The 18,576-nt window shown below is 49.6% G+C and overlaps 1 pseudogene; it reads left to right on the top strand.

The window, feature by feature from the left end:
* The first annotated feature begins 524 nt into the window (after positions 1 to 524).
* On the top strand, positions 525 to 7,455 carry LOC136381843 (alpha-1,4-N-acetylglucosaminyltransferase-like; annotated as a pseudogene).
* Positions 7,456 to 18,576: the final 11,121 nt, after the last annotated feature.

The raw sequence follows: 18,576 nt of genomic DNA, 5'->3' as shown, positions 1-18,576 counted from the left end.
TCAAGGGCTAACACACTTCTACCTTAGGCGGCCAGGTGCTGGTTGCCCAGGGAGTTAACTGGAGGTCCACCTCTAGCCCCCACCCCACAGTGCCAACAAGGCTACCCATCATAGGTGGGGCCTGTACAGTCCAGGGCCATGTCCATTGAAGCTGCTGGCCTTTAAGGAGGGCTGTTGAGGCAGGCAAGAGCACGTTGCCCTGCTGTCCAAAGCCTGGATTGAGCAAAGCATTTACGGTGCGTATCTGCAACTGGATGAGAGCAGCAGCCCGGTGCAGGGTGTCCACTGGAGCTGGGCAGCCCCCCACAACCCCCATCGAGGTCTCTCATTCAAAATCCGGAGTACAGTCCACAAACGGTGTGTCCATCCAGTAAGGGTCCAGTGCCCCCCTACTGTTGCAGTCCCTGCTTTAAGAGTCCATTATACCACTCAATGATACCAGCAGCCTGTGGGTGGCAGGGGACATGGTACTTCCAGTACACCCCTAGGCCTTGAGCCCATTGCCTCACCATAGAACCTGAGAAATGGGTACCATTGTCACTTTCAAGGACAAGCGGCCACCCGTACGCAGCACTCAGGTGGTCCAGAGCCTGTATGACTGCCCTTTGGTCTGGTTTATGGGCAGGGTAAGCAGCAAGCAGACCGGTGGCAGTATCTACACATGTGACTGCATACTGGTACCTGTCAACTTTGGTAAGGGTTCAATGATGTCTATTTGCCACTGTGTCAGTGGAACACGACCCCTCTGGATCTGTCCAGGTGATGCCAGTTGTCTCTATGGGTGCTCCTTGGAACACACTGCATACTGCTCGCAGGCTGCAAGTACCTCTGCATAGGACACAGGCCAGTTCCATGCCTTAACGGTAGCCCACATTGTTTTTTGCCCCACATGGAGCAGACACCAGTGAAGCCACTGTGCCACGTCACCTGCAGGCTCAGTCTCCAACCATCATACCCTCGCCAAAGTGTCTGCCTCTTCATCCCCAGGATAGGCTAGAAGGACATGCCCTGTGACGTGGTATACTGTCACATGTTTCTGGTGTCCTATTTCCCGTAAGTCCTGCCACATGGCCTGACCCCATAGCAAACAGCACATTATCATCCACTGGTTAATGTGCCAAGTAGCAATCCAAAAGGTCAGTCCACAATAGACAGCCCAGCTGTCGATGCAAATCACCAGAGATGAAGGTTCATTATGGGCAACTAGCCATACAGCTCTTAATTCTGCCCACCGGCTGCTTTGGCCTGTACCTGTGTCCATCCAAATAGTCTCAGTGGCCTGATGGAAGGCTATGGCCATCCACTTGGTCGATTGGCCCCTGCTAGAACCATCAGTAAACCAGGCATCCTTGGGGATGGGCATTCACCCCTCCTGGTAGGGACTGACTTCAGGTTCTGCCTCCTCAGCCCCAGTTGTACCTGACTCTAAGGTCGCATAGGTGACTGGACCCAAGACTTCCTGCAGTTCTGCACTCAATGGGCTGGTGCTAACAGCACAGCACTGTTGCAAGTATGCACCCCATTTGGCCAGGGTGGAGACTTGGGCTGTACCACTACGAGGTTTGGTTGCCTAATCTCTCAACCACCCTGCAATGGGGTATGTGGTCTTGACCATACTGGAGTTGTGGTTGTAATACTCGCAGTGGAGAGAAGGGCAGCATACACAGCTGCCAACTGTTTCTCCACTAATGAGTAACAGACTTCAGCGCCTTTCCACAATTGGGACCAAACCCAATAGGTTGCCGTAGACGCTCTGTCCGTTGCCACAAGCCCCATCCAAACCCCTCAGAGATTACAGGGACATCAAGCTCACAGGGTCTGGCAGAATCAAACACATTCAAGGCCTGTGCCACCTTGACAGCTCTCTCAGTTGCTGCAAATGCACCTTGTGCCTGCTCAGTCCAATCCCAGCGAACCCCTTCCGAATAAGGTGATATAAGTGATGCAGTAACCGAGCTAAATGGGGTATGAATGCTTGCCAATACCCAACAGACCTAGGAATTCCTGTAACTGTTTTACCATAGCGGGCCTAAGAATTCCTGTAACTGCTTTACGTAGCAGGCACAGGGTATGCTTGGATCTTATCTATAACTGCGTCAGGGATAACCTTTGTCTTACCTAACTGGACAACTCCCAAGAACTTAACAGATAACTCAAGTCCTTGTAATTTGCCCTCGTTGACCCCCCAGTCACACGCTTTCATATGAGATAGCAGGGTAGGAACTGCTTGTTCCAATTCTGGAAGAGAGTCACTAGTTAGCATAATGTCGTCAATATAATGATACATGTGAACTGCCTCTGGTTGTTTCCATTTAGCCAGGTCAGCTGCCCCCAGCCCATGACACAAGGGGGGGCTATGCGAATAGCCCTGGGGTAACACTGTAAAGGTCCACTGTCTCCCTTCCCAAGTGAAGACAAATTGGTCTTGACTCTCTGCAGCTACATCAATAGAGAAAAAAGCGTTGGCCAAATATGCCACAAAGTGATATGACCCCAACTCGTGGCTTAACTGATTAATCAGGTTAGCTATAGAGGGAACAGCAGTGTGCAAAGGGGGAGCAACTTTATTAAGTTCCCTGTAATCCACAGTCATTCACCAGGTTCTATCTGGTTTGCACACAGGCCATACTGGGGGATTGTTAAGAGCTGTGTGCCGGTCGGATGATCCCCACCTTTTCTAGTTCGAGGACTGTCCCAGTGATTTCTTCATAGCCACCTGGCAGGTGGTGCTTTTTCGTGCTAGTCACACACAGGTGAAAGGGTAATTGCAAGGGGGAATGTGCTGTATTTCCCCACCACACTGTCTTCATGACCCGGACTCGCAGGCGGAACTCCCCAGCTGTGGTTTCCAACCATAGTCCTTGTAAGACATCTACCCCCAAAATATATTCAGGAATAGGGGATACATATACCTTATATGGCTTAGGAGGCAGCCATCCTATATCCAATGGAATAATTATTGGCTTCACTTTAACAGTTTGACCCCCATACCTGTCAAAGGCCAATGGGGTCTGCAGACTCAGAGCCCGGCCTGTGGTCACCAAGAAGGTAAAGTCCCAGCGGCAAAGAGTCCCTCAGGGGCAACCACAGCCTCCTCCACAGGTAGTGGAGCACTCTGTGGTCCGGCCCTACACCCAGGAAGAGCTGATGGAGTTGGGGGTGCAATTCAGGCAGAAACCCATGGAGCCTCTGGCAGCCAGGTTGCTGCGGTTATGGGACATAGGGGTGGATAATATCATGCTCTCTGGAACAGAGATGGAGAAATTGACCACCATTACCACACACTCCTCCTTGAGGCAGTGTTTTCAGAACTGCCATGACAACCCAGGAAACCATACCCTATTAGAATTAGGTGATGGCTGCCATTCGTACAGTCTGGCAGAATGCTGGGGACTTGCCGGGGGCAGTGAGTCGGTGGCAGTGCTATAGTGAGTTAGAGAAGGTCCTTCAGGAACTAGGTATGAAGAACGCTGCTTTCCACCCGGGATCCCGTGGACCTGACAAGGATGTGTTTACAGCGGGGATGCAGGATCTTATCCTCTGCAGTGTCCCATCAGCTGTCTTTCCCCCACCCCAGCCCCTACCCGCTTTCCCTCTGCTGTGAACCTCTGGATTCTGAGAAGAATGCCCTACTATGTAAAGGAAGGAAGGGTATGTTAACACTCCCATCACCCTTTGGTCATTTCATTTCTCATCTCTCATCTCTCCAGTGATGGAAGATTCGTGGCTTCCCAGCTTCTGGGGAGATCAGGTAGGTGTCAGCTGGGTGCACCCCCAGGCAGCTCATTCAGAGCCACACAGCACCCAGGCTGTGGGAAACCAGGCATCGGGCTCTAATGATTCTCCAAGGCATTTTCCAGCTCTGAGGTGGGGACAGAGCAATTGTATCCCCTTCTTGAACTCACTCACAACGCCATGGTGAGCTAGAGGTCTGGGATCTGGAACAGTGGATTCAATCTCCTGACAGGTCTTGTCAGGGAGGGCCCCACTGTTTCCCACGGGGCCTGTGCAGATGCTGATGAGCACGGTGGGCATGCGTGTTTCCATCAGGAGGGGCTCCGGTCTCCACTGGCTGCAGCCTGGCTCATCCTTCTGTCTCTGGCGCCAGCACAGAGGGCCTTACACTGTGGGCTGCAGAGAGAGATGTGCCAGTGAAAAGCAGTCATCTGGGAGCCAACTGCCCATTTGAAGAACTTCAAGTCAGAGGAGCGAAGTTCTCTGGAGAAAACTAGCAAATGAGAAGGAAATTGCTGACATTTGCCTTGTGATATAGAAGAACGTGGCCTTTTGCTCAGTCAGAGAGGAAAGATTATTGTTGGGCTTCATGAATTTACACATAAACCAAAGAGCAAGCCAGTAAGATGAATGGCTGTGCGTGGTAATATTCATGAGGTAATAATAGTTGCTTTTTACTGAAAACCTGTATCCCTCAAGGGCGCAGCCACGGAGGGAGGGCAAAACCAGGCAATCTAGCGAAAGCTGGAGGCCACCTGGTCCACGAGGACCTCTCCGGTTTTAAAATGAGGCTTCTGCCAGAATCAAAACCAAAAAATGGGGGAAAGGAATATCAGGAAAATTGGACCCCACAAGACTGACAACTAGGGGAGCCACAAGCAGCGGCAGCTGCTCCAGGGAAACCCTGAGTCTGTCTCCAAAGTCCCCTCCCTCTAACTTTCTTCCTGTTCAGCCAGTAAATTATTTTTTTACTTGCTGAAAAACAAACAAACAAACAGAAAAATAAAAACAAAACTAAAATAGGAACACACCTGTCCCACCCGGCCTTGTTTGCTAGGGGGTTTCCTGGGTAGAGGACACTGTTGCCCCCTGTTACCCTAGTTGTCTTAGTCTAGAAAATCTCTAGAGTAAGAAACTGGCCTGAATGTGTGTGTGTGTGAGTGTGTGTGAGAGTGTGTGTGTGTGTGTGAGTGTGTGTGAGAGTGTGTGTGAGTGTGTGTGAGTGTGTGTGTGAGTGTGTGTGTGTGGAGGGGTGGGGGAATTGGTCAGTTTCACTCTTGCCCCATGTGTCCTTAGATGCCAGCTTCCCATGTCTTCTGAAGACCCAGAAGCCTCAAATTAGGACCAGCGAGGAGGAGGTGGAGCAACTCACCAGACTGATATTTCACATGTATTTGCCAGCAGAAGGTTCCTATCAAATAGGTGGCAACTAGTGTGGTACTGGGCAGCAGCCGGGCACACTACTGTCAGGTGCTGGTAGCGGAGCGGGGCGCCTTGAAGGACACATGCCTGCTGGTTTCCCTGCAGCGCTCGTGCTCGCCACTAGAGGGCGCTCCAGCACTGTACAAGACCAGGTGCTCTATCGACAGCGCCACCACAGGCCAGGCATTGATTGATTGTAGGGAGAGAGGAGAGAGAGGGAAACAGAGAGCAAGAGTGAGAAGCATCAACTCATACTTGCTTCTCCTCTGTGCCTTGACCGAACAAGCCAGGCGTTCAAACTGGGGACCTCAGCGTTCCAGGTAGACGCTCTATCCACTGCGCCACTATAGGTCAGACTAAACCTTCCAAATAATTTCAATCTACTAGTCCAGCCCACGTAATCCACCCTCCTTCTCTGCCCACACTCTCTGATCTCATCTCCTCCCCTCTCCCTTCACTGCTCTGGTTGGCCACGCTGCCTTCCTCCTGCTCCTGCCTCGGACCTTTTGCACTAGCTGTGGCCTCTACCTAGAACCTTCTCAGAGAAACTGGCATCGTTCACTTACCCACTTCATTCCAGTTTCTACTGGAACCCAAGATACAATTGTACTCCCTCTGCCCCTTCATACCTCCTCACCCAGCTTTTTTCCTTCACAGTTCTTATGGACACTCAACATATCACGTTTATTTATTTATTGTCTGTCTCCTCCCAGTAGAGATTTTTGTCTTTGCTCACCGTCTTATGTCTAACATCTGTCACAGAGCTTGGCACATAGTAAGTAGGCCATCAATAAATATTTAAATGTTTAGATTTTATCAAAATTATGTATTGATTTTTAGAGAGGGAGAAACAGAAACATTAATCTGTTGCTGTTATGTGTCATCACCAGGGATCGGACATACAACCGCTGTGCATTGGACAACACTCCAACCAGCCGAGCTAGACAGCCAGGGCTTTAATTTTTAAATCGATTTTTAGAGAGAGGAAGGGAGAGAGAGAGAGAGAGAGAGACGAAAAAAAGAGAGATTGATTTGTTTTTCCACTTATTCATGCTGTCAGTGGTTGATTCTTGAATGTGCCCTGACTGGGGATGAACCAACAACCGTGGCATGTCAAGATGATGCTCTAAGCACCTGAGCCACCAGGCCAGGAACCCTCTATGAATATAATTAAAGGAATTAATTAGTAAACAAAGGCATACATGCATGCATGCATTTTAAGATTGTGTTTTCATTTTCTCAAACAGTATAAATACTAATTTTTTCTATAGCTATCTAACTTTTTCTTTATTAGTTTTTGTCACTTAAAAATTCTTTCTTCATGGATTCATGTTTATAGTTACTGTACAACCTGCTGAAAATGACTCAGAGTTCATTGTAAAATCTCTTCAGGGTTTCTACTTTACCTTCTCACTGCTTTAATTAAAAAAAAAAACAAAACTTCATGAAATCTCTAAAAGCCACTAAACTTTTCCCATGGACACTGATTGCTGTAAAATTGTACCTAAAGGCAACTACTTGGGGTGGAGGTAAGATTGGTAAATGTGTAAATGGGGGTTTGGCAAGTAGATTTAGGGGAAGCTGGCTTGCTGCCCCTCCTGAGCAGCCCTGGGCCGGGCCTCCTGCAGGGACACCCCTCCCCCTCCCCCTGCTGCTGGGGGCTGATTGGCACCTGCCCCTGCAGATCAATGCCAGTGCAGAGAGGAACTGGCTCCACGTCAGCTCGGATGCGTCCCGCCTGGCCATCATCTGGAAGTATGGGGGCATCTACATGGACACCAATGTCATCTCCGTTAGGCCCATCCCTGAGGAGAACTTTTTGGCTGCACAAGCTTCTCAGTACTCTAGTAACGGGGTGTTTGAATTCCTCCCCCGACACTCCTTCCTGTGGGAGTGCATGGAAAACTTTGTTGAACACTATAATTCACACATTTGGGGCAACCAGGGTCCCAACTTGATGACACGAATGTTGAAAGTGTAGTGCAAGCTTGAAGACTTCCAAGAGGTGAGTGACCTGAGGTGTTTGGACTTGTCCTTCCTGCATCCCCAAAGATTTTACCCCATCTCCTATCCAGAGTGGAGACACTACTATGAAGTCTGTGACACGGACCCGAGCTTCAGTGACTCCTATGCCCTACATCTGTGGAACTACATGAACCAGGAAGGGAGGGTCGTGGTTAGAGGCAGCAACACGCTGGTGGAAAATCTCTACCATAAGCACTGTCCCAGGACTTACAGGGACATGATTCAAGGCCCAGAGGGCCGGTGTCCAGGGAGATGGGTCCAGGTGACAAATAGAGCCAATGCTGGAGCGTTGCTGCTCCACATAGCACTGACCACGTCCTGGAGCGCCAGCTTTCCCCTGGTCTCCACTCTCCCCAGCTGTGGTGTTTACCTGCACGTCAGAGTTACCTTCCTCTGTCCGTAATAGAAATGTCCCAGACCGTTGGCCTGTTTCTGTCAGGGACTGACACTGGTGGCACCAAGTCTTGTGTGTGTTGTGGCACAGGTGGCACCGCAGCAGTGACAGCGTCCCCGTGCTAAGTGATCTAGTCCTCCACCCACTCTTGGTGTCCTCGGCACTGGAACAGAGCCTGGCACACGGCAGGCGCTCAACAACTCCTGGCTTACCGAACGTTGAACTGTGGCCGAGTAGGGAAGGCTGGGAGGGCGTCATGCACGGCAGGCCTTGGTCAGCTGAGGATGGAGTCTAGCTTTTGGCCTTACCGACGAGGTTACTGGGCTGCATGTCAGGTTCATTTTCCCACAGCAGCCCTGCCAAAGGGGGCGCCCATGAGCACCCGGGGAAATTGAGCCTGGTGGAAATGACACACACACAGGTTCCCTGAGAGCTACTTTCAGCACACGTCTGGGACACATGGGAAGAGAGCTGTGAGGTGGCATTAAGTACATTCACATTGTTATGTAACCAACACCACCATTCACATCTATTAATAGAACTCTCTCATCATCCCAAAGTGAAATTCTGTGTCCATGAAACACTAACTCCCCAATCCCTGCCCATCCCTCTCTCAGCCCTGGTCACCACTAGTGTATTTTCTAGAATATCTTTATGAATTTGATTATTCTGGGTACGTTGTATAAATTAAATCATGTAAAACTTGTCCTTTTGTGCCTGGCTTATTTCACTTAACGTAATGTTTTCTATGTTCATGTTTTGGCATGTTTCAGAAATAATTCTTTTTTCAGGCTAAATAATATTCCATTGTATGTGTGTATTTGCCACATTTTTTATACATTCACATGTCGATGGACAGTTGGGTTGCTTCCACCTTTTGGCCACTTTACTAATGTTGTAATGTACAGTTTGAGTCCCCTCACTCCCCTCATTTGAGCAGACACCAGACATGGAGCCGCTGGACCAGGTGGAAATTCCGTGTTTAATCTTTGAGGAGTCGCCATTCTCTTTTCCACGGCAGCTGTAGCACTTTACACTCCCACCAGCAACGCGTGGGCTTCCCACTTCTCCACAGCCCTGCCAGCGCCTGTTCCCTCGGGCTTTGGCTTTGGCTGCCCCAAGATGCAGATCTTGGGAGAGAAGGGCTGGGATGTGACAAAGGCCTTAAAAATTTCCCAGAAATCTGAGTCTCAGAAGAGCCAGGGCTGCCGGTGTGAAGGAACCAGGGACTGGGTCAGGAGAGAGTTCATTGGTCCTGGGTTTCACAGCTAGACGCACACTACAAGCCGGCAGGCTGAGGGGTGGTGTTGTTGGAGTAGGTGACATCTGACCCAGCCTGGACTAACCCAAAGGACCAGCATGGGAACGTCCCTTCAGTTTATGGTGGGTGGGCTGAGCTCTCTTACCGGATGGCTGCAGCTGCCTCTGCTTAGTGTGTGTGTGTGTGTGTGTGTGTGTGTGTGTGTGTGTGTGTGTGTGTGTGTGTGTGTTGGGGGGGTCAGTGGGTGTACAAGAACACTTCCAGACTCCCTGGGCTCAGGGCAGTAGCCTCTCATCAAGGCCTGGATGCCACTCATATGGAACCTGGATTTTGCAATAGGATTAAAGTGACATTCCTGGCTTTCCTCTCCATAATATCTACAAATATCTGGTCCCAGGGGCCTTGGGAAGACTCCACCCCTCTGGAGCTGGGTGGCACTTCCATCTGGCAGCAGGAATCCCTGGAGACCCTAGGCTGCTAGATGCTGGCTCGCAGTGGTTCTTTGTCCCGAAACTGGCAGGTTGGTATCACTGAGGTGTCCATGTGGCTCTGTTCCCTCCCCCAAGAGCGCCAGGGTTCTGAGGCTGGGAAAAAATCCTGGTTCCATTGACCCGGAGGATTCTGGGAACTGCCTGAGGCTGTTGATGGTAGTTGTTGGTGTTTGGTGGCTGTTGAGCGAAACTAGGCATGGGGCCAGGCTGAGAAGTGGAGCAGGTACCTCTTGGAACTCTGCACATCTGGTTCTGGGGACACCTAGGTGAGCCAGGCCTCCTGGGAAATTGCCAGGAATTAGGCCAGGGTCCAGTGCAGGTAGGGAGTGTCCTTGCAGTCACAGTGACCGGTGACATGGGTAGCAGGAGGTAAACATTAGTCCCTCTGGACACCCCCAGGGCCCCACCCCAGAGCTGGGGAACTGAGCCTGGGCTGGGCGCAGCTGGGCCCTTACCCTCACCTCCTTAGGTCTGCTTTGGACTGAGGCACCCAAGCGGGGAGCAGGAAGGACGGCACCCCCAAGACTAGGCTTCCTTGGGGAGGAGCCTTGAATTTTTGATAAAAGTAAAGTGACTTTGGGAGCTTACTGCCTTGACTTCTGTAGGTCAAGGGGATACTTAGTAACAAGATAAACTAAAAACAAACACGTTAATCCTCTAGGTCCTCCCCCTGCACTCGGGGCTGCAGCTGAGAGGGAGGCAGCAACGGTGTTTCCACTCTGAGGGGCTGCAGACAGAGTTCAGGGGAGACGTGCTTACTTCAGGACAAGGGTCCGGAGGCCTGGCCGGGGACAGCTCTGGGGGCCTGGGCAGGGCCCCATTCACCCAGCACCCAGCACTTTTTAGGGCCAAGGGCTTGCTGGCCAGGTGTACGGTCCATGCAGCCCATGCACCCCGCCTAAGTTGGGCTCCCTTCTCATTTTCCAGGTTTATCTCAGTCCTTTGCTCACTGCCGTGGCCTTGGCGGCCCCCTCCCTCGGGGGTCAGCCCAGGGCTTCCCCTACCATGGCGTTTCCCACCACCACAGTCCCTCCCTTCAGGTTTTACCCTCGCCGTGAGAGAATAAAGCGGAGGCAAATCATTGCCCTGGATGTGGACCGGGTGATACGGGACGTAGATGTGGCGACCTTGCAGCATGACATCACTGCCATCACCTTCTGCAGCTTAGACCAGGAGGCATGTGGCCACTATGGGCAGCGTTTGGACCCGGTGCTGCTCACGGTCATCATCAAGTACCTGTTGTAGGCCCTGACCGGTTGGCTCAGTGGTAGAGCGTCGGCCTGGCATGCAGAAGTCCCGGGTTCGATTCCCGGCCAGGGCACACAGGAGAGGCGCCCATCTGCTTCTCCACCCCTCCCCCCTCTCCTTCCTCTCTATCTCTCTCTTCCCCTCCCGCAGCGAGGCTCCATTGGAGCAAAGATGGCCCGGGCGCTGGGGATGGCTCCTTGGCCTCTGCCCCAGGCGCTAGAGTGGCTCTGGTCGCGACAGAGCGACACCCCGGAGGGGCAGAGCGTCGCCCCTGGTGGGCGTGCCGGGTGGATCCCGGTCGGGCCATGTGGGAGTCTGTCTGACTGTCTCTCCCGTTTCTAGCTTCAGAAAAATACATAAAATAAAATAAAATAAAATAAAATAAAATGAAATAAAATAAAATAAAATAAAAAAGTACCTGTTGTTCCCCGAGGGCTGCCTGGGAGCCACCGCTGCCCCCTGGAGGAGCGGCTGGAGGCCAGCCGGGCCCAGCAGGAGCGTGCTCAGCAGGAGCCGGGCCACCAGGCCGAGCAGCTCAACAGTGTGCGGGCGGAAAGCCACCGGCGTCACAAGATCAACACCTTGCCGCAGAAGCTCCTGCAGACAGGTGGCCAGAGATTCTTCTATGTGAGCAATGTCAGCAGGACAAGGAGAGGGGAGGGGGGTGCCCAGCTACTGGGCCACCTGGGCAGTACCAGCCCCTGGGCCCTGAGGCTGCTGTGGGCCACATTCACTGGTTCTGTCCTGGGGCTTCTCTGAATATTATTCTTTTTTTTTTTTTTTTTTTTTATTTTTCTAAAGCTAGGAACGGGGAGAGACAGTCAGACAGACTCCCGCATGCGCCCGACCGGGATCCACCCAGCACGCCCACCAGGGGGCGATGTTCTGCCCACTAGGGGGCGATGCTCTGCCCCTCCAGGGCATCGCTCTGCCGTGACCAGAGCCACTCTAGCGCCTGGGGCAGAGGCCAAGGAGCCATGCCCAGCACCCGGGCCATCTTTGCTCCAATGGAAGCCTCGCTGTGGGAGGGGAAGAGAGAGACAGAGAGGAAGGCGAGGGGGAGGGGTGGAGAAGCAGATGGGCGCCTCTCCTGTGTGCCCTGGCCGGGAATCGATCCCGGGACTTCTGCACGCCAGGCCGACGCTCTACCACTGAGCCAACCGGCCAGCGTGAATATTATTCTTGAGTGCTTGAATACAGCATATTACCTCAGAGGCCGAAAAGAAAAGGATGATTCTCTCACTGAATCAAATAAACAAGCTGGCCGCAGAGATGTGGTGCACGGTCTGTGTGGAGACGCCCGTGTGCAGTGAAGCTGTCCGCCTTCACCCCAGGTCCCCGGCTGCTTCCAGGAGGCCTGTTTTCTGATTAACACATGGCGTTTTTCTTTCATAGAATTGGCTTCATTTTTTTAACCTATGCAAATGATTTTTAAAAATAGTATTCATAGGACTTACAATTTCTCTTTTTATATCCCTGCTCCCAATTCTGAGAAGTAAAAACAATTTTTTTTCTAGCCAGTGAGACTGATTCTCTGAAGATTTGGTATGAACAGTTCAGAAGGAAGAAATCTGTTTAATTGAATTATCTTTTAATTAGTTTTTATTATATTTAATGGGGTGGCATTGGTTTAAGGATCATATAGGTTTTAGAGTCCTAAAAAGCAGAAACCGCTGGACAAACTGAAATCATGAGGCCAGTGTGTTCCCAAAGGAAAGTTTATCTTAAAAGCACTCAGGTGCAAGCGCTCAGACCAGCAAAACAGTGTCAGCCCTGAGCTGTGGGAGGGACCCTTAGATGTAGGGATTCAGGCATTTGCTGGCAGCGGGTTGGCTGTACCCAGACATACTTATCTGGGTTGGTTGCCTTGGTTACAGACTGACTCCCTTTCCCAACCCCTCATGATAGCCTTGTCTCAAGGACATTTTTCAGAACCTTGGGGTGGGGGGAGTTGTTTAAGGGGATTGGGGGTGGGGTGGGCGAGGGAGATGCTTACTGAAGAGGTTGCCTTAGTGGAAGTTGGGTGAGGGGAATTTGAGTTTTAAAGGAGCCGACTTAAACCTAACAAGTACATCTCTATGATACGTGAGCTGTGTATGTCCATCACCCAAAGTCAAACCGTCTTTGGTCAACGTATATTTGATCCCGTTTCATTAAATTCTCTTTTCTGTTTGTGAATGAAAACAAACCACTGTCCATAGTTTTCAGAAACCCCAATTCTCCAGAGCTATCCCTGAGACTGGGTCCTTTACAGACTGTAGCTCCCAGAACTCAGACAGAATTGAAAGGAAACATCAGGCACGAGCATGGCAAGTGTGACTTAAAGGAAAGTCAGGCTTTGGCAGCTTCTGAGACACCGAGGACAGTCTCCCTCACTGCATGTCCTTATGATGTCCTTCATCCACCCATCAGGGTTCCTGCCTGTTCTGTCTTCCCCACTAGTAACTGATTTCCACCTGCAAAGGCAAATGGGTTTATCACTTTTTATTATTGATGGGAGAGAGAGGAAGAGGGAGGGGGAGAGAGAGAGAAACATTGTTTTGTTGTTCCACTTATTTCTGCATTCATTGGTTGATTCTCATATGTGCCCTGATTGGGGATCAAACCCATAACCTTGGCATAGTGGGATGATGCTCTAACCAACTGAGCTACTACATCAGGGTGGGTTTATCTTTTTCACCAACTCTTATCCAATGACAATGGTGACCTGTAATGTTGTGTTGATTATAAATTGGGGTTAGGGAAGAAAACTGGAGAGTGTCCATGGTATTTGAATTTATACTGAAGAATAGTCTTTTAATGCACACTGAAAAATTAGGATAAACCTGACACAAAATTACCAAAGAAAGTAAAGGTCTGGAGGAAGGAAAGGGCTTGGAATATTCCAGGAACAAGATGAGGCCAGTGTAGCTGGAGTAGAATGATCAAGGGAATATGAGGTCATTTTTGAGACACTGGCCACAGGCATATAGAGCCTTGTAGATGAAGTGTAACAGTTATCTACGGCTGTGTAACAAATCAACCCAAAACTTAGTGGTTTAAAACAACAGGCATTTGATTCGCTTACAGTTCTGGGAGGCAGCCATTTGGGCTGGGATCAGCAGAAGAATCCCGAGCTTCACCTGCTCTCACTTATGTGACTGCCACAATGTGTTGGCTCAGTTGGAACTACATGATCTATGATAGCTTCTCACACATGTCTGGTAGTTAGTGCCAGCTATTAGCTGGGGGTCTAGGAGGACTCAGATGAAAGAGTCATCTCTGTCAACACGATCTCTCATCCTCCAGTAGTCTAGACCAGACTTTCTCACATGGTGGTCTCAGGGGGGAGCATTCCAAAAGGACAGAAATAGAAGCTGCAAGCCTTTCAAGGCTTAGGCATAAAAATTAAATAACATCACTTTCACTGAATTCTATTGATCAACACAAGTCACAGAGCCAGCTTAGGTTAAAGAGGTGGGGAATGGACTACTTCTTTTTATGGGAAGGGCAGCAGAGTCACATAGCAATGGGACATGCATATAGGGATGACAGGAATTCGTGACCAAGGTAAACTTAGTTTAATCAAAGAGGAATGAGAAGTCACTGATAAGTTTCCCATATAGGAATCAGAAAAATCTTGGTTGAGCTATACTTTTTTCCTTTATATTGAATTTATTTATTTCTTAAAATTTTATTTATTCATTTTAGAGAGGAGAGAAAGAAAGTTGGGGAGGAATGGGAAGCATCATATTGCAGTAGTTGTTTCTCTTAAGTGCCTTGACCAGGCAAGCCCGGGGTTTTGAACTGGCAACCTCAGCACTCCTGGTCAAAGCTTTATCCTTTGCGCCACCACAGGTCAGGCTTATTGAATTTATTAGGGTGACACTGGTTAACAAAATTATATAGGTTTCAGGCGCACAATTTTACAACACTCCATTTGTGCGCTGTATTGTGTGTTCACCACCCCAGTTCAAGTCTCCCTTCACCATCCAGCCCCCTCTCCCCTCCCCCCCCCCCGTGGTTATGCTTTAGGAAGACCACTCTGGGGATGAGGTGGAGTACGGATGAGAGGGAGACAGGAAGGTAAGCAGAGAGGCCGGGAAGTGGCTTGGTGGTCGTCCAGGCTGGAGATGAGGGAGGCTGGGCGAGGGTGAGGACAGGGAAGATGGTGAGAAGTGGACACACCTGAACTCTATTTGGGAAATAGGGAAAATATGTCTTGTCTGTGGATATAGAAGTGAGAGACAGAGAAGCAAAACTGACTCTCAAGTGTTTGGCTTGAGCCAGTGGTGCCGGCATTTACAGGAATGGGGAAGATAGATGGCAGGAGGAAATAAAAAATTTGGTTTGGGACCTGGCTTGTTTGCTCAGTGTTAGGGCGCCAGCCGACCTGTGGAAGTTCCAGGTTCAATTCCTGGTCAGGGCACACAGAAGAAGTGCCCATCCACTTCTCCACCTCTCCCCCTCTCACTTCTCTGTCTCTCTCTCTCTTTCTTCTCCTCCTCTCCTGCAGCCATGGCTCCACTGGAGTGAGTTGGCCCGGGCGCTGAGGATGGCTCCATGGCCTCCACCTCAGGCACTAAAAAAAAATGGCTCTGGTTGCAACAGAAAAAAGGCCCCAGGTGAGCAGAGCATCATCCCCTAGTGGGCTTGCTGGGTAGATCCCCATCGGGGTGCAGGTGGGAGTCTGTCTCTGCCTCCCCTTCTCTTACTAAAAACAAAACAAAAAAAACCAAAAGTTTTATCTTCAAAGATATAAAATGCTATTGATTCAGGTCTCCTCATACTAAGCTTATGCAATGGAATTTCTTTTTTTACCCAACATGCAGGTTCAACTAGTTTAGTGACTTTTTTGTATAATACTCTAGAACAGCAGTTTTCAACTGGTGTGCCCCCAAACTTAAAATATGCAATACCTGATCATTTAGTCAAGGGCACTGACCTCTTTTCCCTTAGATTGTCATTAAAGAAATGATAACAGCCAACACAACAGTAGTTGTCTGGTGTGAATGAATCAAATTATACTTTTTTTTTTTGTCAGATCAGCAAAAAATATATTTTTTGGTGTGTTGCAGAATTTAAGTAATTGTGCCATGAGATGAAAAAGGTTGAAAATCGCTTCTCTCGAGTTACACTCAGGAGCTGCGCTCATGGTGCAGGCCCCAGCACTGCGGCCCTCTAATCATGTGCTTTGAGAACTTCTGTAAATAATTGCCTTGGATGGGGTCCAAGCAACTTCCTGTTGAGTGCTAGTGTGTACAGAAAGGTGTCTCTGATTTGCCAGTGTGTTTGTTTGCCTAGTGATGACAAGGGTCACCAAAGCCAGGAGAAACCTAGAAACCAAGCCTCTACCCTACCCAGTCACTAGGTGAAAATTAAAACACGTTCTGTACAGCCAATGTTTTTGGAGCTTCCTGTGCCTATAGCTATAAATGTGATATGATAACTGGAATCTTTCTGTTGCAGGTGACAAAAACCCAAATCAAAGTAGGCACGAAAGGGAATCTGTTGGCTTCTGTAACGATCCTGTTAGGGAAATCCTCAGGCGTGTTTGGATCCGAAGGCAGGAATGTCTTTCCATCTCTAGGAGCCCGGGTCTTCCTGGTCACTAAGGTTACCGTGTTGCACTTCTGTGTCAGCATCTCACAAACACAGGCCCGGCACTTGGTCAGAGCACATTTGGAGAGTGTGTACCAGTCAGGAAGTCCTTGTCCCAGCAAGACGTGAACAAATGCACGGGAACATAGGTGGTGACACGCCAGGGGCGGGAGGGAGCCACTGCCCCCGTGGAAAGAAGAATTCTATCCCTGATATTGTTTACAATCATTCATGATAAGAAGCTCACTGACATGTGGTTAATTTTTATTACTATTGTAAAATTATCTACAGACAGTACTCCCCTTAATTCTGGCACCCAGGACAATGGCTCCCCCTCTCTGACTCTGACACCCCAGTAGTTGCAGGAGTCCCCCCTCTCACTCAGCACACTAAGAGCCAGACAACTTCCGCAGCTTCACCCACCACCTCCTGGCTGCGTGGTTTCCAAGTAGCTTCCTCCTTTGGTGGCATCACCAGCTGCCTGAAGGAAGGACATTTCCACTTAAATACCCCACTATGTCTGATAATGAACCCCACCTTGCTTCTCCCCCTGGGCTTCACACCTCAGAAGATGCCTCTGTGTAACAAGTTATCGGGAATGCATGAGACTGTGTCCCTAATCTTTAAGGCAAGTCAGCGAGGGTCTCTCTCAAACTGCGCTGTGCTGCACCTCCCACGGGGCTGACTGAATGTGACCTGACTGACATTGTTTATTCACAAATCTCTTTCACAAATGTCCAAGACACACAGGCTGGATGCTTTCCTCAGCCACTTCTCAGACAAGAAAAAAATCAAAGCACGGTCACACCGCTCACTTCTTGCCCTTTGCTGCCATGTGGACTCCTGCTTTTGTGGTGCCCGGGCCTGGAGGAGTCATTCAAGAATTCCTGAAGAGGTTCTCTGAGTGGCCTCCAGTGTGTGATTGGCAAGCCTGGGAGCCCATTTGGGGCAATGGAGGCAAAGCTTGAGGGTAGGGGAACCCCACAGAATTCAATCATTTCTGAAATTTATCTCCAAACCTAGCTCTGGATACCAGGATTTCAGTGGGACTATTTGGATTCATTCCCACAAAACCCTAACCTTTACCTGCATTCCCCTGCCCCAGTCTTGTCGAGACTAGTCTGTGCATAATATTCATTAAATATTTGCCAAGTGTCCAACAGTTTCTTTTACATTTATACACTCACTTGTTCTTTCCAACCACCTGTGAGGGCTGGAAGAGTCATTTCCCCACTTTAGAGAAGAGGAAATTAAAGCTCAGTGAAATTAACATGACCTGACTGAGATCCCACAGCTGGTGAGTGGGGGAGCCAGGACCCACAGCTGGTACTGTGTGCCCAGATCTCATGTGATACTCACTGGCAGGGAGAATGTCACCACCCTGAGCTAGGCAACTCCATTCACACACCGACACCCCGCCCTCAAATGAGCACTTAAGAGAGTCGTCCCTTTGAGTAACAGAGCTGAGTTGTTACACTGTGGCTGGTGTAAATTCATTTATCAGATTGCCTAAGATCACAGCACCAATGATGGGCACATTGCAAGGAAGAAAAGGAAGGTGCAGGCAGGCTGCCAACTGCCATGTGATAGGGGAGACTCGAAAGGTGGGTCCTCGTGGGGGGCTGAGCAACAGAGGGCATGGGATTCTCAGAGCAGAACCAGGTTTGCCTTCTGGCTGTGTCTGGATTCTCTCCCCCAAACAGGGCCAGAGGTCAGGTGGAGGCTTGACCTCTCTGGCTGCATTCACCAAGGTCAACTGTGCTCATCAGAAGCACAAACATGAGAAAGGACCAAAGAGATTGTATACAGGGGTGAGCATAAGTAGGTTAATAATAATAAAAAATAATGATAATATAAGAATAAACTGTGTTTTGTATACTCACAACTATGCACCTACTTTTGCCCACCCTTGTGTGAGGTTGTCACCTTACACTGGTGTTCTTCCCTAATGACACTGACCTGTCCTACTCCGTCATGAACTTGGAGACATCAGCTCTAGTCATGTCTTTAGCCATTCATTCATGTATTCACTCATCCAGACATTACCTGAGCACCCCATGCTGGCTTCTAGGGAGCCAATGAGACACAGCCTACTCTCCAGGCCATCGCTGACTTCCCAGTCTCTTCTTAAGATTCCAAGCTTCCTGGTTAACTTGATTTTAGAGTTTTTTAACTTAGGATCCATTGACTCTTATAAGCAATCAATGGAACCCTTGCATGTTATTATTTAGGATTATGAATTTTTCTGGGGAACAGTCCCTTCCTTGGCTTCATCAGATACCCACAAAATGACCTGCTGCTTCGGGTCATTACCCGAGTGGTGCCCTATGTTATTCCTCTGTGGATACTTCCAGCAATACACAGTGTGCTGGAAACCCTTCCCATTTGCAACAGCATGTTCTGTAAAAGGAATGGATGTT

This window comes from Saccopteryx leptura, chromosome 10, assembly GCF_036850995.1.
Source record: "Saccopteryx leptura isolate mSacLep1 chromosome 10, mSacLep1_pri_phased_curated, whole genome shotgun sequence".
NCBI lineage: Eukaryota > Metazoa > Chordata > Mammalia > Chiroptera > Emballonuridae > Saccopteryx > Saccopteryx leptura.
The sequence above is the reverse complement of the archived record's forward strand: the minus strand, read 5'-3'. Positions and strand labels throughout refer to the sequence as shown.